General features: G+C 42.0%; 1 protein-coding gene across 2 annotated transcripts in view; it reads left to right on the plus strand.

Moving 5' to 3' along the window:
- Nucleotides 1-2,591: 2,591 nt before the first annotated feature.
- The window catches only part of GPR84 (G protein-coupled receptor 84), a 41,067-nt gene continuing 20,344 nt past the window's right edge, over nt 2,592-23,314 (plus strand). The window contains exons 1-2 of one of the 2 annotated variants that reach the window (XM_029595151.1): nt 2,592-2,716; nt 16,164-16,220. The gene's annotated coding sequence lies outside the window, so the exon portion shown is untranslated. Of the gene's footprint in view, nt 2,717-11,661; nt 11,735-16,163; nt 16,221-23,314 lie in introns of those variants that run through there. The other variant, XM_029595150.1, reaches the window with a different exon arrangement.

The following is a 23,314-nucleotide window of genomic DNA, read 5'->3' on the forward strand; positions in this document are numbered from 1 at the left end:
TTCCTCCCCATGCTAACATCGGTGATGCTTTTTCTACTATCACAACTTTGCAGATTATTTTATTATGTAACATTAGTTAATTCATTAATAAGCAAATAATCATACAAACATACAAAGAAATACATGAAAGGACAGGCAAAAGGAAATGTGCTTTCCACCATATGGAATATTGGGAAGAATTATATTAAAAGGCTTAATGTCTGTTTGTATTTGTCTGTCCATTTATCCGTAAGCACAGACAAAGAACTCTCCAAAAAAAGGATGAAAGTTCACCAAATTTGGCATGCAGGAAGAAAATGTGTCTATCTTAAATGTGTGTGAAAACCAGAAAATTCAGGTCAATATTTTCAGGGAACTGAGCCTCCCAAAAAAATGCCCATTGTTCAAATTGTTAGAATGCTGAGCAGTGTTTCATTCCAAAAGCGGCCCTGCCCACCAACACCACCCCCCCTCCCATCCAGCACTTTTGCCACAGAGCAAGCAAGAGAGCGACAGAGACAGGAAAAATAACTGCAGAACCTGGCAATGGTTGGCAGAAAAATGTGCTTCTAAAATTCACACAGCCTACCCACTCACGCACACCTCTCTACACTGCCACAAAACACCCCCCACCACCACACACACACACACACACCACCACTCATTCACATTCACACACACACAAATACGCACTCTCTCACATTCACACACACACATACGCACTCTCTCACATGCACCCACCTTTTACACAATCACCCCTCATACATGCAAACACACGCACCCCACACGCACCCCACCCCACTCCCACACATCTTCACACACACACCCTTCAGAGACAGAAAAATTAAATGACACAGCTTTTCAATTCACCCTTCTCCAACCTGCCCTAATACACCCCCCACCCCACAAACACACACACATTCTTGCCTCAATCAGGTCGTCAGGAGGGGGAATTCCTGGGATTTACTGAGAAAAAAATATTCTGAGTCTGAAGAGACTTACCAGGCAAAGGCTTCTACTGAAACTGCTGGATGAGTGTACTGGGAGGATTCAGAGAGAGTAAACCTGCCTGGGAAAATCCACAGAGTTACTAAACCAATCAGAAGCCTTACTAAGAGTAAGAGAGAGAGAGACTGAGAAACAGAGAAGAAGATCTGCTACAAAAAGGACCTGGAAGAGCCAAAGGAGGAAAGCTACCTGTCCCAAGAGCTGTCATGTTTGAGAAAAGACTGAGTTATTTGTGGATGCTTATTGGACTTTGTGTCGCGGGAATATATTGTTATGGACTTTGTTTTCCTGTCACCAGTCTGCAGCAAAGACTTTTACTCTGATCAGCAGTTTGGGGTGGACTGAGCTTTTTGGTGTGACTAAGGACCTTGAAAAGCTGTCTTTTAACCTCTGTACAGGAGCCCTGGGAGGTCATGGGATCTTGCATGGTCTGTGACCCTCCCTGTGTGCCCCCCATGCCCAAGAACGAACCAGGATGGGGGGGGGGGATACACAACTTACACGCAACACCCATATGCATTCAACTGCCATACACACTCCTTTATAACCACATCTGCTACCTACAAACACATCCATACTCCCTTAAAAACCCTACAACCCCATCACATAAAACCCCTCCCACTCACACAACCCCCTCCCCACCCAAAACACATAAACACCCCACACATCCATCTTCCAAGATAACCCCCTAAACATGCTACACCCAGCCCTATACTCCCCACATACAAACCCTCACATCCCCAAATACACACATCCACCACCCGTACCCACCCATCTACATATGGACAGACATCCCCTTCCCACACCCATCCCCTCCATTCCCCTCAAACACACTCTCATCACAAACATCTCCACAGCCACACACACCCATTCTACAAATCTACGATGGTAATGGTTTTCCTACTTGTTCCTTCTTATTATGTCTCTGCACAGCATCTCCCAGATCTTTCTCATGCTCCAATGTTTTTCCTTTTTGCTTCTACTACTTGCCTTTCGATGTTTCAAACGCCTCTTCTAAATGTTTAATAATCACGACACTCCAAAATATGTAAACAAGATATTTATCATCGCAATTGTGGTTCAGATCTTCAGAGGGATAGCCGTGTTACTCTGCTATAGCAAAAATGACAAGAGGCGGGTGGTACCTTACAGACTTAACCAATTTTATTGCGGCATGAGCTTTCGAGGACAGAGTCCACCTCATCTTGTCGTTTTCACAATTGCGGTGTTACCATAGATAACAAATCTCTGGGACAGCAACGCTCCGTGCTGTTCCAGTGCTGAACCTCACACGCGCAGCTCTGCCAGTCCCTGTTCTGCAGCATCCCCTGCTTTTCCAGTATTGCGTGATGTGATCCTTCTACAGATATCTATGTCACCTAGGGATTTTCCCCACCTCTGAGCAACTCCAGCCTGTAGCTTAAAACCTCACACATACCTGTCTCAGTTGTTGCAGAAGCGTGCTGTAACAGTATAGTTACCTGCCCGACCAGGTATTATAGAAGGGCAGAGGTGAACAGGATATAAATCCAGTGGAGCACACCTATCTCAGGAATTCATAAGAGGAAGTGGTACAAAAAGGAACAGAACCGAGGAGCTGAGAACTTCCATGGCAAGGAGAGGGGATCCGTGGCTCTGGGGAAGACTGTATCCTGCTATCGTACACAGTCTGTATAATCGGCATCAGGACACTGAACTCCCACAGCCATCACAAACTCATTCAAAGCAGGTAAGGCCACCTTCTAAGCTCTCTGGGGAAGGCACTAACCTAACCAATCTTGCCAGGACAACATGTAATCAGATGAACAGCCAGATTTCTTAAAATATCAAGTTGCCTGTTTCTTTAACCCTTTGGTCTCATTTCTGTCTCCTTTCTTTTTCTATGTGCAATATATTTTACTTCTGTTTTTGCATGTTTTTCTTTGGAATAAAAGATTTGTCCACTCTTCAGCTATCCATGCTTGTATTCTGCCCAAAGTGGTGTACAGTTAAGAAACAAATGATAACATTCTTACACAGTAAGAGGTACTGGCCTCAGCATCTCTTCACTAACTATAAAGCACCCATCCATTTCACCTTTACAGATCTTTTCTAAGCTAGCTTTTTTCTATTAAAAAGTGATTTTACCTCACATTATATAAATATATTGCATACAGTCCTGCTTATGCTGTGAGTGCCATATAATTGTAATGGTATCTCATATAATGTCATGTATGCTGTCAGCACTATATAAATACAATAATACATACAGCATTGCATTCACTATCTGCACTGTATGAATACAACAGTACTACATGATACTGTCAGTGCTGTATAAATACAGTAACACCATGTGCACTGCCACATATGTTTCAGTGCTGTGTAAATATAAAATCTAATACAGTGACATGTAAGCTGCTAGCACTGCATGAATACAGTAACACATTATGTGTAACACATTATACGTAAAGTTGCTAGCACTGTATAAATACAATAATACCACGCAGCACGGTGTATATTCAGTGGTTTAGAACTACAATAACACCTCATGCAGCGCCACAAATGCTGTTGGTGCTATATAAATATAATAATACTTTGACTACTGCTACATAGGCTGTCAGTATGATATACAGGGCAGTTTGCAAGGTCATTTCCACAGGTGAAACCGCATTTTGCCCACGGGAATAGGCTTTTTGAAGATTGCGCACCCTCTATGCAGGTTTGCAATGCATACGTGTAAGCGCCTATTATGGAGGTGTTTCCACAGGTGGGGGTAAGGGCAGGAGAGGCAACAATATGCCTCTCCTGCCCTAACCAATAATCCAAACCAATATGGTTTGGATTGTCAAAACCATGCACATTTATTTATTTATTTATTTATTTATTTTTTTAAAAAAAAGTATGTACCACCTATCAAAGTTTCTAGGTGGAAAAAAATGCCCACAGCAAAATGCAGGGAGCAATAATCATAGCAAAATTACCCACACAATTTAGCTTTGATTATTGGTGCAAACCATATGGGTTACTGAGCATCAGTATGGACAGTTTGCCTATTGCTCCCATAAAACCTCATACAGAGACACATATGCTGCCAGGGCTTGTATAAATAAAATAACACCATGTAAAGTGCTGAATACACTGTCAGTCCTATATAAATAAAATGTATTTATTTATTTATTTTGAACTTTTTTATACCGACATTCATGTCAAAAACACATATCACATCGGTTTACAGTGAAACAATTATAGGATAACAACATTACATAGAACAAGGGGTTGCATAGAACTGGGATCCAGGAAGTTAAAAAGTTAACAACTGCTAACATATAACACCTCATGCAGTGTCGCACAGGCTATTGAATCTATATACATATAACATCAAGTGCAGTGCTGTGTTTGATGTCAACATGATATTTATAGAGTGCTGTCAGCACTCTATAAATATTATAAATTCTCATGTTGCACCGTGTATTCTGCCAGTTCTTCCGTTCCGAGGATCATCATCTTATCGTAGTGAAGAGGCTTCCATGATCCCGTGACCCCTGTGAATGATGCCATCTGGAGTCTTTCATGGCAGTAAGATCGAAAAAGAGGTTCCAGACAAAGACTGATCCGTGAAGTCCTCAATGGCAGATCAGGCAGAGGAAGGCCTATTGCCTCAAAAGCTGTGAAGCAGAAGATGGATGAACAGGAAACTAACCCCAGTTTCCATGGTTCGTCATGCCAGTGACCTAGCCATCTACCTGGGTAACATCAAGCTAGGTTGAGAGAACATTATACAAATCTCATCTTTGTGGATGTTTCTTCACTTCGAAGGACATTAAATCTTCACAAAAGTGAAGTGGCCCCTAACCCCTACACTACTACCTAAACCTCACCTTGAGTTACTAGGCGGGCCTTCTATTGAGATATAAATAGCTAACTACTACAAGGGCCTTGTACAGGGAGATTCACTTGAAAGAGGCCTTGAATATTCTATAATAGCTCTCACTAGGATGAAGTACTCTGAATGAAACAATATGCAATGTGCTTCTCAGTATACAGAGCTTTGAACAAGCCAGGATGCCCCTAAGTCAGAGCAATGAGGTAGGCACCAGCCAGCCAGCTGTTGTGATGTTTAACCTCCAGTTGCAAGATGGAGCAACATGTCACACATCAGCAAAGAGCATAGCAGAAATTGAGTCCTTTTTCAGCAACAGGGTAATTTCAAAAGGGCTTTGGCCACCAGAGTCGCTGGATCTGACATCACCAGACTTCTTCCTTTGGGATATGCTCAAAGAAAATGTCTATTGGAACAAGCCTCGCACTGTGGAAGATTTGAAGGAAAACATCCAACATGAAATTGCTGCTATTCCCCCCGATATGCTCGCAGACACATTGAAATGTGTCTGGCAGAAAACAGCGATCACTTCCAGCATCGCATGTAATGCAAAAGATTACACATACATCAAGGTATGTAGCATATTTTTTTGGTTCAGATTGCTTCATCCTAATGGAGGTTACAACAGAATATTTGGGGCCTCTTTCGAGTGAATTTCCCTGTAGATAGTCTTTCTCTCTCTCTCTGTGTAATACCTAGGCAAAGCTAAATCTAGCTATGTTTGTCTTTTTCTCAGTAATTGAGAATTAGAAGAAACTGTACAGATCTTAAAGAATTTAAGGATCAATCAAGCAAGCTCTCTGTGGATTACATCTCTGCTTTAAGGACAAAAAGATTAGGTTTGCCTAATGCCTATACCAGATCCAGGAATTTAAAGGAAATTGTTTCGCTTGCATTATTACTATCTACAGTGCTTCCCGGTCATCAGATTCTTATGAAGACTCAGGCTCTTGGTCATTACAAGTATGGCAGTTACTCGATATGTCTTATTTCTCTTCAGATCAAGGATTTTTTCAACCCTGTGGATAATCGGAAGTATTATCTCCAGTATTTTACAACATGTGCATCGGAATTTGTTATATTCATAATTCTCTATCCTTGCCCGCTTTATTATATGGGCAAAACCAAAAAAATTTTTAGAAGACGCATCTTGGAACGCATCTTGGAACACAAAAGTTGCCTGATAACAAACACATTGGTGGCACCATTGGTTTCTCATTGTCTGATCAAACAACATAATTTCTCATCTTTGAAATATTTTGCTATCGATCAAGTCAAGAGAAACATTCATGGTGGTGATCAAGATTGTTTACTCACTGAACTTGAGCAGAGATGGATTTTTAGATTCAAGTCCATGGAGCCCTTAGGCTTGAATTCGGCCATTGAATGGGCTTCTTTCTTTGGACAATGAATAAACATTAATTACAAATAGTTTATTATACATGTTGTCTGAGCATTAAAGTGCATGTCTTGGGTTAGCCATATGATGTTCTGTGCATGCTTGGGCATTTTTTATATCTGAGTTCAGTTCCAAATGTGTTTTTTCATTAAAGATTGTAGTGTTGTAACTATATTCATTTAAATGTTTTTGCAGTAATGTATCTTTTGCAATTTACAGGATGTTTATTTTTACCTAGATTTCACTCTGAGTCAACTAACGTGAAATGCTGGCCAACGTTGGTGGTTAGCAACTCACTCATTTTGATTCAACCTCAAGTGACCAGCTTAAGTGGGCAATTTGCTTTTTTGATCTAACAAGTGAGCAGTTTTAAGTGTTTTGTGAGAAGAGAATTTTTTCTGTTAAAGATAATTTGCTTTTTAGATAAAATTTCTATCAAATAAAACAAAAAATAGTATATGAACAGCTAAGGTCTGAGACATAAAGGGAGGTTGGATGAATTTTGACTAGTGATTACAATGGTATTCCTTAATTGTATTACAGTAATGCCATACAAATATATTTGAGGTCTTTTCCTCCATTATACCCATATCTCCAGATTGTTGCGTGCACTGGTGGTTGAAGTTTTGGTGTTCTCTTTTTGAGTATATTTTGATTTCTTCACTTGTCTTTTTGTTTGGATTTACAGTGTATCAGGCTTTATCCTGGTGATGAAGTAGCATATCTAGAGAGGCTAAACCCTGAGGTGTGGTGGTGGAGCCCAGGGACTGAGCAGAAGCCAGGAGCTGGTGATATAGGCCCAATGATTGATGGAGAGCCAAGAACAAGAGCCACTAAGATTACTTGAGCAGGAACAGGAGTAGCTGGGATGACTTGAGCAGAATCAGGAGTCACTGTGATGATGGGACAGTAACAGGATTAAATGCCAGATGAATGGAGTTTCTACAAGACATATGCCAAGGAACTTGTTGGACCAGAAAAGGTGGGCCTTCTGAGAGTTCCTATATCCTGTTCTCAGTTTTGGGCACACCCAGTGCCCCAATGGGGAGCCTGCAAAGGTGTGTCTAACTCTCTCAAGTGTAAAGTATTCTATGACTTGCTGGAGAGCCATCAGCCTCTGTAACTCAGTTGCAGGTTACCAGCCTTCAGCTACCGGGGCCATAGGTCCAACCCCATTGCCCCTAACAACATCATCCTCCCAATCGGCCCCTCCTGGAGCCTTAGGTCCTGGCTTTTCTGAGTGCTGTCTAGATATATGGCTCTATGAGAGCACCCTGGAATTCTGGGGGATATGAAGGCTTGCTGGGAGTTGCATTTTAAATGCTTTGGGGTTCATCTGGGCTTGAAGCTGGCTATCCCTGAGATCCCAAAACACCACAAAAAAGCAAGGTTCCAAGTAGTCATGAGGCCAAAACTGAGTCTGGGCATAGCCAGAACAAAATTAAGACTAATTATGATTATAGGCTCTGGAACTATTGTCCCTAATGCAACTAGAACAGGAACCAGAATTATCAGGCGTGGAGTTACTGGATCCAAAATCTCTGGTGTGGAAACTGAAGTTTTTATGTATTTTATTTATTTTAAAACATTTGTTACCTGCCCCTCCTATGTTCAGTTGGGGTACAATAAAACACACATAATAGGTAACAGTTAAAAAGCAACATTACAATAAAACAAAACTTGTTAGAAATACAATACAAATTAGTATCACTTTGCTGACAAAAGAGTTTCGGACCCTGGATGACACTGAGGGTGAAAGAAGCCAGGGAGACTATATGTTGGTAGCCTGATTCGAGAACGCTTTTTATTTAATAGATATGTTTTTAGAGCTTTTTTAAAGAAATTTCTTTCATGAAGGCCCCTCAATTCTTTTGGTAAGGTATTTCAGAGATGTGGACCTGTTCAAAAAATGCACATTCTCTTGTTTCGTCAAGCTGGGCTATTTTTGGGGAAGCAACATAGAGGAGGGTTTGACTGGAAGATTTTCATGATCTGGTAGGGGCATGGATTTTTAATACAGATGAGAATCAGGGAGAGTGAATATTATGAATGGAAGAGTGAATGATCATGGCCAATTTGTACCGGATACGGTATGATATTGGGAATCAATGGAGGGATTCGAGTATAGGGGTGATGTGATTATGAGTTGAGATTCCCGTGAGAAGCCTGACTGAGTTCTGTATAATTTGTAGTGTATGCTGGGATGCCAAATGAGGAGAGAAAGACAATAGACAGTACTAGAAAATAAAAGTGATTGTAGAACAGAGTGAAAATCAACAGAGTTAAGGAGTAGTTTGAGATGGTGACGAGGTCTTAATTTGTAAAAGGAGGATTGAGTGATCATTCTGATATGATCACACATGGAAAGGGCAGGGTCAATGATTAATCCAAGGTTACAGACATTTTGCGAGAGAGTATGGTTTGATTATCAAATTGAAAGTTAGTTGGAGAATTTGGGATTGGGAAATGTGATAAGATGATAATTTCAGTTTTTGAGATGCTGAGAGCTAATTTATTTCAATTAACCATCTTTAAATAGTTTTGAGACAAGAAAGAAGAAATGATTCTGTCTGAGCTCATGTTTCTTTAAGGGGAAAAAAGAACTGTATGTCGTCACCATAAAGTTGTCAAGATTACTGGAGTCAGATTCTCCAATGTGGAAACTGAAGTCACTGAGATGACCAGAGCAAGACTCTCTGGTTATGAAACTGGAGTCACCAAGACAATCAGAGCTGGACTCTTCAGTATGGGGACTGGCATTGCTAGAACTGAAGCTCACCTGAGGCAAGGTTGAAGGCATGGAAATAAGCAGGGCCCAGATTCAAAGATCAGATCCAATGCCGAGACCTGCGCAAGGCTAGATCCCATTGCCGAGGCCCAGGCCTAGGTAAAGGCCCCAGACCCAGGACTAATGTTGGGCCCAACTGAGGTCAGATCTCATTGCTGAGACCCAGGCCCAATATCAGGACCCTGCTGAGGCCCGTCACCAGGGCCCAACCAATGCCTGATGCCAGGTTTCAACCAAGTCCCGAGCCTAGGCTTGGCTGAGCCAGGTCCCATTATAGAGGCTTCAGTCAAGGCTGAGGCCCAATGCCAGGACTGAACAGTAGTATGGTGTCATCCACTCGGGAGGAAGGTGCTGAAGTGACATCACTGAGGTGTGTCCATACAGTGGACAGCATCATTTGAAGAGGACATCAAACAGAAGATGATGGTGACATAACTGAGGTGCCTCCATATAGCAGATGGCATCATTTGAAGAGGACATCAAATGGAAGAGGACAATGTAAGGCCTTTTCCTAGGCCCTGGTCTTAAGGCTAGACAGTAAAAGAATCAAAGGCCAGATGAACATAGTTGCAACTGGTTGGTTGCTAAGTAATTTGATGGACCAACAAAGGTATGCATTCTGGGAGTTCTTTATATGCTAGTCTCATTTAGGGCACACTCAGTTCTGGTTAAATGGGGAGCCTGCAGAGGCGGGTCTAGCTCTCTCAGAGGTAAAGCATAAGTATTCTACAACTCCCTGGAGAGCCAGCAGCCTCCATAGCTCAGCTGCAGATTTCTAGCCTGCAGTTTCAAGGATTCAAATCCTGTTGCACCCGGCACAGTCTGTAGGAGGTGGGGTAGCGGGAGGGGTTCCAGGATCAGTTGCACAGTGCATTAGAGCATGTTTCTACCCCTGATGACATCTTATTCAAGGCACATTGGGAACAACTTAAGTCTGCTGTCCAAGATGCCTGTGTCCAGTTTATCTGATTCTCATTACTATGGAGCCAGAATTGGTTCAATGCTAATGACACTCAGGTCTGCAATCTCCTTGAACAGAAATGAGCAGTCTTCATTGCGTGGCAAAGCTATCTACAAATCAGCAAAAAATTCCAGTTGAAGGCTGAGGTTCAATGATATAACCACCTCATGAAGAATATGTAGTAGGCTGAGATGGCTGCGAAATACAGGGTTATGTTGATCAGGTGATATGTACAACTTCTTCCAAGCTACCAGGACAGACTACAGATCCCACTCCATCAGACGCAACTCCCTCCAATCACAGAACAACTCTTGGCTTCTGAGGGAAGATGATGCCATCTGTCAATGTTAGAAGGAACATTTCAAACTCCTTTTCAACAGTGAGTTCACCATATGAAAGGAGACCTTTCAAGCTGTCCTGCAACACACTATAGAGGATTTGATTTGCTTGTGGATCCATCAACCACTGGTGAGCTGAAGCAGGCTATTCCAAGAGATGAAAACCAGAGCTCTACCATGCTAGCAGCTTCCAACTCATATGTATGTCATCCCCAGATCATTCTTCACCTCGGGGAAGAAGGGGACATTCCTGGCGACTTCAAGACTTCAACCATTGTGACAATTTCTAAAAACAGGGATATATCTGTGTGCAAATGATATCATGGTGATTTACACTTTTTCAGTAAAATACATCTATCATATTTGGAGTTTGAGGGACCTATATACTAGAAAATTTGAAATTGACCAATTGGTTTGGTCATTTTGTCCTATCTCAGCATGACAGAGACACAACTGAGTCCCAATACTTCTCTAATTACAAATTCTGATTTGACTGTAAACTGTTCAAATACCTCTGTTCATTAAACTAATTGCAATCCACCTTGAAACCAACTGTGGGAGAAGGCAAAATATCAACAGCCAAAATATAAACAAACAAATAAATAAATAAAAGCTGGTTGTATCAAAATTAGAAGTTGAAGGGGAAGATGGGAAACTCTTGTTTTGCACTGGCTGTGAAACTGAGGTCAAAGGCTAAACAGGTACTGTATGCCCCTTGTAAACATTATCAAGCAGTGCTGAAGTTGCTTTGAATCCAAGATATGTATAGATTTCTTGTGCCCAAAAAAAAAATGTTTAGAGTTTCTCCCATTAAAATCATAATGCTATATTTATATAGCACCTTTCATCCGTATGCTATATATTGCATAATACAGCAGAAACATGCACACCAGTGCCTCTGTGATAGAAGGCCTCAGAGCACATTGATGATTTCTGGTGTCATAAAGGCTTCCAAAGTGGATGGAAGAAGGAGCACCGTCATTACAATTGCCTACTTTCAGAAGGTAAACCGAGGCTCTTCATATTCTATGTTATTATTGTTTAGAAGTGAAGAGAAAGTTGGAGATCACTTGGGGGTCTATGGTATTGCATTTGCAACAGGACAGGGGGGCTATCTAGAAAGGTCTTATGGTTCCTGTCTGCCATCATATTGTCTCATGCTTGTGTCAGAGAGTAGAGATGAACATGCCGGTTACCGGAGGATTAACTGGCAGTGCCGCGGGGCAGGGGGAAGTTAGCTTGTGAGGTTTTGTAATTCTAAAGGAGTTCTTTGTGAAACGCAGGAAGCATGAAGAGTAGACAAATACTATATATATAGCTCCGGCAAGGGTTAGTACACATTCAAGGAGCAGTAACACAGTCCACTGAACCCTTCTAGCACCGGTTTGCACCACCACGCACAGTAAGCTGATGGTTTATTCTCTAATCTCTTCTATATCTGTCAGGTTTTAAATGCTGAAACTGCTCTTGGTAAATAGTGTCTCCGCTGGGTCCAGGTCACAAATCCATCCTGGTATTCCTGAATCCTATTTGAAAGTGTGCTTGGAAGAAAGAACCTGTGGCATGGGAATTGGAAGACCAGGAGTGGAGTTGCTGTTGCATCTGTTCTGGGGCCAGATGGCACCCCCTATAATCTGAGCCTGCAAAGGTCTCTAGTGTTAACCCTTTCTTGCAAGAAGGTTATAGGGTTGTCACAGACTTTTCTGAGGGGCATCAGAACGATATTTCCATTCATTTGTGAAGACAGTGAACCTCCAGTGAATGTGTGTTTTCTTTCATCCTGGACGTGTGTGTGATAGCTGTATGAGACTTTTAATGGTGAAGGCTGCCAAACGGGAGGAGCTTTCAAAAACTAAAAAAAAAATAAAAATCTATGGAGACATGAAAAATATCAGAATGAAAAAAACTGGTGCATAATGCTTGTTTGCCTTTCCTTTTGCATTAATTCTTTTAAAATTGTTTTGCTAATCCCACTAACTTTCTGCAATAATCTCTGCTTTGCAAATTCATTTGTTTGCTGAGTAGATAACCTGTTTTTAGCTTCCGTGTTATCAGATCAAACTGATGTCTGTCTGTGTGTGTTGCGGTTTTGGTGTGAGTTGCCAGGGAAGGATTTCAGATTGTGCTGACCCTAAGCATTTTTGGTGCTTTCAAACCCCCCACCTACTGGAAGGGTCTGTTACAAGGTAGCAGAGGGCTGTTCTCTGCTGAATGATATTCAGCAGACCTGGAAAGCAGCAAATCTTAGCCAGCCTGCTTCCCCTAAATATTTTCTGCCCAAGGTACAGGCACAAGGGTGCCTATTGACAAATCCAGGGCTGCGGGTTGTTGTGCCCTCCACTTCCCCAGCTACTTGCAAACAACTAGGGTTACAATTTCCAAACTTTGGGATGTTGTAAGCACATAAAAGGTCAAATGTTTTGCAGTTTTTGAGGATATAGACTGAGTAGTAGAGGCAAATTTGGAGCCAACAAGTCTAAGCACAGCACACTGAACTCTATAGAGCAGGAAGCTGCCAGAGCAACTTCACCATCCAAACAGAGAAGTGGATAGAAGTGAGGCTATTAGGAACATTGGACCTTCTGCTAGGATTTGTTAGCTCTGCAGGCGGGTTGCAGCTGAAGCTTTGTAAGTACACTGTCCATCCTATCCCATCCACCTGCCCACTCTGTTTCTTTTCCTTATACAATGATCCCTGACTGAGGGCAGGAGCTTCAGGGGTGCCTTCACATTTAGGACACACAGTCCCTGCTATTTTTGGTATAATTGGCATTCATACACGTGAAGGATGAAGGGAATAGTATAGTGTACTGCCTGTGGGCCTGCAATATTCAGACAAACTTTGTGCAAGCCATCTGTGCTCAGCTGTCCGGTTTAAAGAGGGAAATTACCGGATTTATGGCTGAGCTCTAGCTTAACAGAACAATTTAGAGCTGCTGCGATGCAGTATCATAGGCACAGAAGTTTCCAAAAAGCAGGAGAGTCCATCCTACTGCAGCCTCAGGGAGAATTTGTGCTATGGATCATAGCAAATGCCGATCATGTCCTGCTCCTCTACAAAATGTATAATCATACATATGTGGCTGTAGAAGCAACCTTTGGGGGCACCTGGAACCGGGATTAAGGTTGACAAGAGAGTCCATTGCAGTAAGCACCTTACAAGAAATAGCAGAGGTCCCCAGAAGAAAAACAACATTAGGGCAGGGAACAGAGCTAAGAAAATGCTAGAGGTGGAGTGGGGGAAGTAGTAAGTTTCCTCAGCTTGCAGGAATGGGCAGCATGTCCAGCGGTGAGAGAAAGGAGAAGCGGAGATGACCCTGGAGATTCTACATGTAGGTAAAAATGATCCGGCAAATGGTAATTCAAAGCAATTTAAGGAGTTGGTGAAAGGTATAGCACAGCTAGCCAAATCTGAGAAGTGCAAATGTTCTACAATGGAGGGGTAGAAGGAATTGTCCCCACAAAGAATGTTTTAATCCATGACGCACAGCAGAAGGTTTTGGGTGCAGGAATCACTGGGGATGTACCTGAAAAGTTAGGGATCTGTACAAATAATATGGTTTAGATTCATCCAAGAAGGATATTACAGTCCTTAGCCATCATTCTAAGTCTTGCTTATACCTGCATTTAAACAAGGAGAAAGGCACAAAATGTTTTTTTTAACAGCAAGCCAGCGGAGGTAAATAAGGTAAACCAGGAAAGCATAAATGTGCAAAATAAATCATATAATAACACACAGAGAAGGCAGTGAGCAGCAGTAGAGAAGAGACAGCTGCTAAATTAGTTAATGAAAACAAAGAAAATAGAGAAAGAGAGAGAGAGAGAGAGAACAAAGTGGAATGTCAGTCCTGGAGAGTCAGGCTCAAAATCTCATTAACAAAATCACAGCCCTGGAAGCCACCAGGGCATAGGCAGACGTGGCTAGAGGATTGGGGATGTGATCATTCCAGGCTATAATCTCTTCAGAAGAGACAGAGTAGAAAAAAAAGGAGGGAGAAGCAGCCCTTTATATTAGGATTACAATCCTAGCCACTGGAATTAAGAAACAGCAGAGAGAAAGTGAGTTACTGACATGGGAGGGCAGTGCTGGGAACAGGGCTTAGAAGTCGAGAAAAAAAGTCACGTTGTTGGGGGAGGGAGGGGGAGGAGAGAACTGGTATTGTTTTAACTATGGGAATGTATATGCTCATCTACTCAAAGGGCTAGAAAAACAGGGAGGAAGGCAAATGGGCAAGCAGGTCCTTTTCTGCCGACATCTACTATGCTACTTACTGTAGATTAGCCAGAGATCAGTTAGGATCCATTGTATTGCATGAGGAATGGGCAGGCTAGATGGGTGACAACCTGAGGCACCAATGTACCTTGTCAGGAGGCGGGGGCGCCATCATCGTATACTGCTGCTGCCGCTCCAGAGGCAACAGGAGCGCCATTAAGTCCTGGCTTGGCCGCTAGTAGTAATAACAATAATAATAATGTTTTATTTAAATGCCACCTTTCATGACATTTCAAAACAGATTACATTCATTTACTGTAGGTATTTCCCTATCTTTCCCTATTCCCAGAGGGCCTGCAATCTTAGGGGCCTATTTACTAAAGGGTCTCTCCCAATGGGAAAAGTGCTTACTAAGCAGAGCCCTATGTTTAAACCTGTGTATGGTTATTTTATTGGAGGGGGACTCCTGCTGGCCAGGCACCTGCATCATTGGATGGGACCTCCCCATGTACTGCACCAGGCACCAGTTAGCCTGGTGATGGACCAGACTGCTGACATGATGTGTGCTTCTTTGCATGTACTGGGGCAAATCCAAGACCGGCACAGTCTACCTAGGTGACATGGAGTCATCCGGTAACACTAATGTTTCTAGAAACATAGAAATAAAGAGCATACAGCCCATCCCCACCTCTTGTTCAGCTTTACAGCCTCTCCCTCAGAGATCCCATGTTGTCTTGAATTATGACAGTTTCCAACACTTCCAGAGGGAGGCTGCCCCATACGTCCACTACCCTTTCCAAAAAGAAAGGTTTCCTTAGATCAGTGGTTCTCAACCCCAGTCCTAGCAGGGACACGCCTAACCGGTCAGGTTTTCAGGATATCCACCATGAGTTTGCCTGAGATAGATTCACATACAATGATTGTAACATGTTTTTATTGTAACTTATGCATTTTATTGTAACTTATGCATTAGTTCTTTAGCTCATGCATTACTCATATTTATGCCTATCAACATTGTTCACTGTCACTTGCCCATCCCAATTTAACTCACCGTCTATTTTTAGCTATTTTCTACATTTACTCACATTTTTTGATGAGTTATTGTTGTCTATTGAATATTTATGTTATTATGTTCAGAAAATCTGTTTATTGTAACATGTTTTTATTGTAACTTATGCTTATGTTCTTATGTTCAGAAAATCTGTTTATTGTAACGCCTTAACCGCGACAGTTTTGTTCTATGGAAACCGACCTGATTCGATATTTGTATCGAGAATGTCGGTATATAAAAATCCTAAATAAATAAATAAATGAAGGCAGTACATGCACATATATCTCATACATATTCATTAAGGATGTCCTGAAAACCTGACTGGCTGGATGTGTCCTGAGGACTGGGTGAGAACTCCTGCCTTAGATTACACTTGGGTCTACCCCCTCTCACCCTCATCCCAGGATTCCTCATTCCAGATCCCCCTGTCCACCGAAAGAGACCTGTCTCCTGTACATTTATTCCTTTCAGGTTTTTTAATGTGTCTCTAAAATCTTCCCTTTCCTGCTTTCCTCCAGGATATACATATTTAAATCTTTAAGCCAGTTCTTTTTTCTTTCTTTCTAGGATCGCTCCCTGATTTAAGGGTGCTTCACCAGGATTCTGTGTCTCAAACACTGAACGGTAAGAGTGGGGAGAGGATGTCTCTGACTCTTGTCATCTTACCTGTGGAATATTTCATTATGTTGGCTTGACAATTTCCTTGCTTATTGATGGCTGCAGTTGCATGTTGTTTTTTTTGTATCTAAAATTAGGTCTTTGGGGATAGTTTTTCACCCTGGTTTTGATCTTGAATCCCATATTGGTAAAGCTGCTAGGAATGCCTTCACTAAGATTTGCCTTCCAATATAACTTCTCTTCCTCCCCAAACCTGTGGCCATGAGGACTGTGATTCTCATTCTTGTACGCTCCTATCTAGGTTACTCCAACACCCTCTATACACTGGGTTGCCTGCTCGACAGATTAAGAAACTGCAGCTAATAAAGAACATGGCTGCTATTTATTTTATTTGTTATTTTTTATATACCGACATTCGATCTGAGATATCACATCGGTTTACATTCAGGTACTGCAGGTATTTCCCTATCCCCAGAGGGCTTACAATCTAACAGGCCGATACAGTAAAGTCTGCGGGAGAGCGGGCAAATGCCTGCTCTCCTGGTGTGCGCACCGGCCACTTGCCGGTGCGCGCGATTCAGTATTTAAATTAGGCCCAGCGGTAAAAACAGGCAAAAGGAGGCGCTAGGGACACTAGCGCGTCCCTAGCGCCTCCTTTTTGACAGGAGCTGCGGTTGTCAGCGGGTTTGACAGCCGACACTCAATTTTGCTGGCGTCGGTTCTCGAGCCCGCTGACAGCCACGGGCTCGGAAACCGGACGCCGGCAAAATTGAGCGTTCGGTTTTCGACCCGACAGCTGCCGGCCGACTTCCAATTTTTTTTTTTTTTTTAACTTTTTTAAGTCGGAGGGTGCACAGAAAAGCAGTTTTTACTGCTTTTCTGTGCACTTTCCTGGTGCCGGAAGAAATTAGCGCCTACCTTTGGGTAGGCGCTAATTTCTGAAAGTAAAATGTGCGGCTTGGCTGCACATTTTACTTTCTGAATCGCGCGTGAATACCTAATATGGCCCTCAACATGCTTTTGCATGTTGAGGGCGCTATTAGGTTCGGCGGGTTGGACGTGCATTTTCTGCCCCTTACTGAATAAGGGGTAAGGGAAAACGCGCGTCCAACTTTTGCATGTTTGTCCTGTTTGGTAGGAAATTGTAATTTGTTCATCTTTTATATTGTACAATTCTTTGATGGTGCTATGTAATCTTGAAAGGTGGTCATACATTTTTTAATTACATTAAATGAGATGAAGACCAATTTTAATTAAATTTGGTGTGAGAGAAAATGAGCAGTGAGCAGACAGATGTCTTCTTCCTTTCTCCAGGTTATGTAAAAATAATGTTTTTTCTTAGTTTTTATAAATTTTAGACAGAAACACTCATTGAAATACCCTTAAATGGGGGAAGCATCCATAGGAAAATAGAAAAAGCAAGGGTAGTTAGATTTAGATATGAAATTCCTCTTTAAATCTAATAGTAGTTTTTCTGTCTTTATCATGTCCTGGACATTAGCAGCCCCAAAACTTAGCATCTTTAAATATTTGTTAGTGTCACCTCTGCCTAACCTCTTTCTCTGCTCTTTTTAAATTGAATTTTTTTCCGAGCAGTGACAGGATGTGCTGATGGCTGCATTAGGCTTGTGGCAAAGCTAGCCACAATCACTTGGTTCTGATAGAAGCCGAAGGTGCCAGCTCTATGCCCTGCTAATTTCAGGTGCATTCTTCTTCTCCTGTTCTCTGTATACTGTTTGGGAGGGGATGAGTTGGAGATGTAAGCAGTAGGATGTTTTTTACTGCCTGAGATTCGGGGCACTGTCCAATAGAGTCATCAGGGCAGAACCTTGTGTGCTTGTGCACAGCAAAGCCCCTGGTGCTGCCCACAAAATTGCTGCACTCTACGCCAGGGGTTGTCAACCCGATCCTTGGGATACACCTAGCCAGTCAGGTTTTCAGGATATCCACAATGAATGTTCATGAGGTAGCTTGCGTGCATTATTGTACACAAATCTATCTCATGCATATTCATTGCGGATATCCTGAAAACCTAACTGGCTAGGTGTATCCCAAGGATCGAGTTGATAACTCCTGGCGTAGCATGCAGCAATTTTGTGGGCAGCACCATGGGCTTTGCTGTGCACGAGATAGATTTGCATGCATTGCCTCCATTGTATGCAAATCTATCTCATGCATATTCATTGTGGATATCCTGGAAACCTGACTGGATTTTCTGAGGACTCAGCTCTAGGTAATCACCTAAGTCTGCCTAATGAAAGGGCCAGCCTTGGCCTTTCTCAGTCTCTCTCTCCCCCTCCAGTGACTACTGTGTCACTGCAGACTCTTCTCGATTTCTGTACATCACTGCCCGTACAGTCTCTGTCTAGCCTGCTTGAATTTTGTCACTGTACTGGTTTTCCACCTTTGCTGGTAATGCTTCCTGGCATCCACAACCTTCTTTATAAAGAAGTAAGCCCTCATGTTTTCTCTGAATCTTCATCATTCTAGCATCATGACCCCTTGTCCCTGAGCTTCTTTCTCTATGGAAAATGTAGGCTGTCAAAGTTCTCCAGTAGTAATTTTGCCACCATGTTGTAGCGGTAAGTTGGTGCTCTATGCCAGAGCACCCTTGCACTTCACATAGTACATATTGACAATTTTAGCATGATGCATTTTCCCATTGCAGTGGCATGTGCAAACTAAGAAATTGCTTAGGCTTGGAGCAGCTCAAGAAGATCCCCAGACTCACTTATTATGCAATATATGGTGTGATTTGTTATATATTTGTTGGTGTTTATGTATATACTTATGTGAATTACCCTGGACACATTTAATGTTTGGAAGTTGCGGAATATAAGTATTTTTAAATAAATAAATATTATTATTATTATTGTCCCTACAGACCTCTGCTCCTTCTTTCTCCCTCTTCTACCCTGGCTAGCACCAGTCTTTGAGTACGGAGTCACTAGGGACACACCTCTGCCCTGCACAGACAATGTGTGACTCACATACTAACTCTTGCTCAAACTGGGAATTTATCCTAATGTTATTCATGCCTCAGTATCATCAACCACACCTAAGTCTCAAAGGCTCACTCATTAACCTGCAAACAATCATGAGGCTGTGACCCCTTTCTGAGAAACCCAAGTAAATCACAAATTAATCGCAGCATCTGTCTAGTCTAATGGAACTATTTTTTTCATCACTGCTGTTAAATAATCAAGAAAGCAGATCTGAAACTCCATAATTTGTGAGGCTGGCAGTGGGAGGCAGGACACAAGATTAGGAACCGGGGTCACGTGATGAGCACGTAGCAACTCAGACATATCCTTCTGTGGCTCTCACCAGCACCGATCTTCAATCCTCCTTGAAAGCAAGCTGGTCGCGTGTTCAAACTCACAGTCATTCGCTCCTGCTGCAAAGACTCACTGGCTACCCACTTGGAGAAAAATCAAGTGATGAAGAAGACCCTTACAAAGACAACCCAGCAGCAGAACATGACTGAGTGCCTATCACAGCAAGACTGGGCCACCAGAATGTGAGCTCCTCCATCACTGTGCACAACCTGCAAAGATTCTCCTGGGCCTGAGGAAGTACAGGCACCTAACTCTGAAATGATTATTGCAGAAACTCAGGAAGGAAACAACTTCTTGAGCAAACAACGGGGACAAATCCAATTAGATGTTGGGGATATCAGGGCTGAATTTAAAGAAATATTAAACAAGATAGAAAGAGCAGGAAATGCATTTCAGCTAATGAAGATGACCTGACAATACTTAAACATTCTGAGGGTCATAATTACCTCCTAAAATCTTGCAATAAAAACAGAAGATCTAGAAGACTGCTCTAAAATAAATTATTTGAGACTGTAGGCGTTCTTGAAGGATTGGAGTCTGGGGCTATGCAGGTGCAACTCCCTTTTCGGGTGACTCCCAGAATGCAGGGGCCACACATCAGTCCCCAGGGCCATGGTCTCTCCTGGATCTCACCTCTCTCTTACTATCACAGTCCAAAACTTTACACTAGGCCACTGGGGTGCTGGGTTTCTTCTGGCAAGGAGAAGGACAAGCTTCAAGGACCCTAGGCTCACAGGGGTGGGAACATCTGGAAGACCCAATGTATACGTATGAATTTGTCCAATGAACAACGACTAGAGGGAACTGATAGCAATCACGTTGTATCAGGGTTTTACATTTTTTGTATCGTTCCTAATATTAACTTTTTATGACATTTTATCACAATTTTTATGTATTTTTGGGACCTTCATATCACCCGTGGTTTGAAAGAATAAACTTGTGCTCTCACCGCTACGGGTCTTTTTTAATCATTGGTCCACTAAACATTCTTCATTATTGTTTTTTCAATTTTATTTTTGTTTGGAAACAAAGTTAAAAGTTAATATTAGGAACGATATAAAAAATGTAAAACCTTGATACAATGTGATTGTTATCAGACATCTGGAAGTCCCAATCTCTTAGGTGACCAAAATGTGGGATCCTGGTATATGGACAGATCTCAGTCTCTCAGATATAAGTACATAAGATCAGACCAAAGGTCCTTCAAGCCCAATATCCTGTTTCCAACAGGTCACAAGTACCTAGCAAGATTCTGAAGGGTAGAGAGATTCCATGCTGCTTATCCCAGGGATAAGAAGTGGATTTCTGCAACTCCACCTTAATAATGGTTTATGAACTTTTCCTCCAGGAACTTGTCCAAACCTTTTTTAAACACAGCTACACTAAGCTTTCACCACATCCTCTGTCAATGAAATCTAGAGCTTAATTACGTGTTGAGTAAAAAATTATTCTCTCAAGTTTTAAATGTATCACCTAGTAACCTCATTGTGTATCTCCTAGTCTTTGTACTTTTTGAAAGAGTAAACAACTGATTAATATTTACTTGTTCCACTCTGCTCATTATTTTATAGACCTTTATCATATCTCCCCTCAGCTGTCTCTCCTCCAGGCTGAACAGTCCTAACCTCTTTAGCCTTTCCTCAGAGGGGAGCTGTTCCATCCCCTTTATCATTTCAGTTGCCCTTCTTTATCCCTTTTTTAATTCTGCTATATATTTTTTGAGATGTGGTGATCAGAACTGCACACAATACTCAAGATGAGGTCGCACCATGGAGCAATACAGAGGCATCATGATATTCTCTGTTTTATTCTCCAGTCCTTTCCTAATAATCCCTAGCATTCTAGATGATACTCAATAATGCTAGACTTCATGTGGCAAAGTCCAAAAATACTTGCTAAATACTTCCAAAAATACAAAACTCCTCTCTCCTTTGGTGGGCAGGAAATTGGTGGCAAAAAGGTTTCCTCCCCAAAAAACTGGAAAAACAAAATACCTCTTCACTCTCAGTTCTCTATTCTGGGCAACTGCAAAACCCCAACTCAGTGCTGAAGCAGGACAAAACAGTTCCCTATCCTATTCTCCTCAGGCAGGGGTGACTTCCCTCCTGAACTGGAACAGGTCTGGAAAACAAAGATCTCTGCCAAAAGTAAAACAATTACTGTCGTCTCCCCCAGGTCCTTGAGGGCATTAGCAAACAGGGCAGGCTGGGGGGGGGGGGAGGGGAGGGCCTGAAGTTGAGAACTTCCAAAAATCAAAATCAATACAGAACACAGCATATGCTCAGCCAGGCTTTTATAGACCAAGCTGGGTGAGGGAAAAATCTTAGGGTTGGTCTAAAAAGTGCTAAAAGTTCTCCCCAGAGTTAAGCAAGGGAAAAATAAGTGAAAAGGGAATGAAATATTCCTTGTTGATAAGGTTCTCAGGGACATATTTCTAGAAACTCCGTGTCCTTCGGACATTACAATTGAGCATGCACCATACTCCTTTTTCGCATCAGCACAGAGGAGCATAATATCTCATTCTATTCTAATTAAAAAAAAGTTAACTGTAAGCTTAAGGAACTGATTCTGCAAGCAGTAAGAAAAAACAAGGAACTTTCCTACAAGGGTTATCATATCATGATTTGCCCTGAATATAGCCCTGACTGGAATCGAAAAAGCAGCAATGTAGAAAAGCGAAAAAGCATCTATATCAGGAGTGGCTAACCTTCCACATGTCCAGAGCCACAAAACCAGAATTCACAGAGGCAAACAACTGTCATGCCTTTCATGGGCTGGTTACAGAAGGCCAACTCTCTCTCTCTCTCAGAAACAAAGACACACATAAATACTCAGATACAAAAATACACATGCAAACTCTCTCTCAGACACAAAGACACACACACCGCCCCCTCTCTCTCAGAAACAAAGACACACATACATACTCAGATACAAAGATACACATGCACACTCTCTCTCTCAGACACAGACACACACACCCCTTCTCTCTCTCAGAAACAAAGACACACACATACAGAACACAGAAAGACCCTAACCAAACACAGAACAAAAAAAGAGACCATGAAGTAGAAGTAGAAACGTGCAGACAAAAACTAAACTGGAAACCATAACAAACCTGATTGTATTATTCAGTGCAACAATAGAAAAAAAGAATAAGAAAACATAAGAACATAAGAAAATGCCATACTGGGTCAGACCAAGGGTCCATCAAGCCCAGCATCCTGTTTCCAACAGTGGCCAATCCAGGCCATAAGAACCTGGCAAGTACCCAAAAACTAAGTCTATTCCATGTAACCATTGCTAACGGCAGTGGCTATTCTCTAAGTGAACTTAATAGCAGGTAATGGACTTCTCCTTCAAGAACTTATCCAATCCTTTTTTAAACACAGCTATACTAACTGCACTAACCACATTCTCTGGCAACAAATTCCAGAGTTTAATTGTGCGTTGAGTAAAAAAGAACTTTCTCCGATTAGTTTTAAATGTGCCCCATGCTAACTTCATGGAGTGCCCCCTAGTCTTTCTACTATCCGAAAGAGTAAATAACTGATTCACATCTACCCGTTCTAGACCTCTCATGATTTTAAACACCTCTATCATATCCCCCCTCAGTCGTCTCTTCTCCAAGCTGAAAAGTCCTAACCTCTTTAGTCTTTCCTCATAGGGGAGTTGTTCCATTCCCCTTATCATTTTGGTAGCCCTTCTCTGTACCTTCTCCATCGCAATTATATCTTTTTTGAGATGTGGCGACCAGAATTGTAC

Source organism: Rhinatrema bivittatum, chromosome 3, assembly GCF_901001135.1.
Source record: "Rhinatrema bivittatum chromosome 3, aRhiBiv1.1, whole genome shotgun sequence".
Lineage (NCBI taxonomy): Eukaryota > Metazoa > Chordata > Amphibia > Gymnophiona > Rhinatrematidae > Rhinatrema > Rhinatrema bivittatum.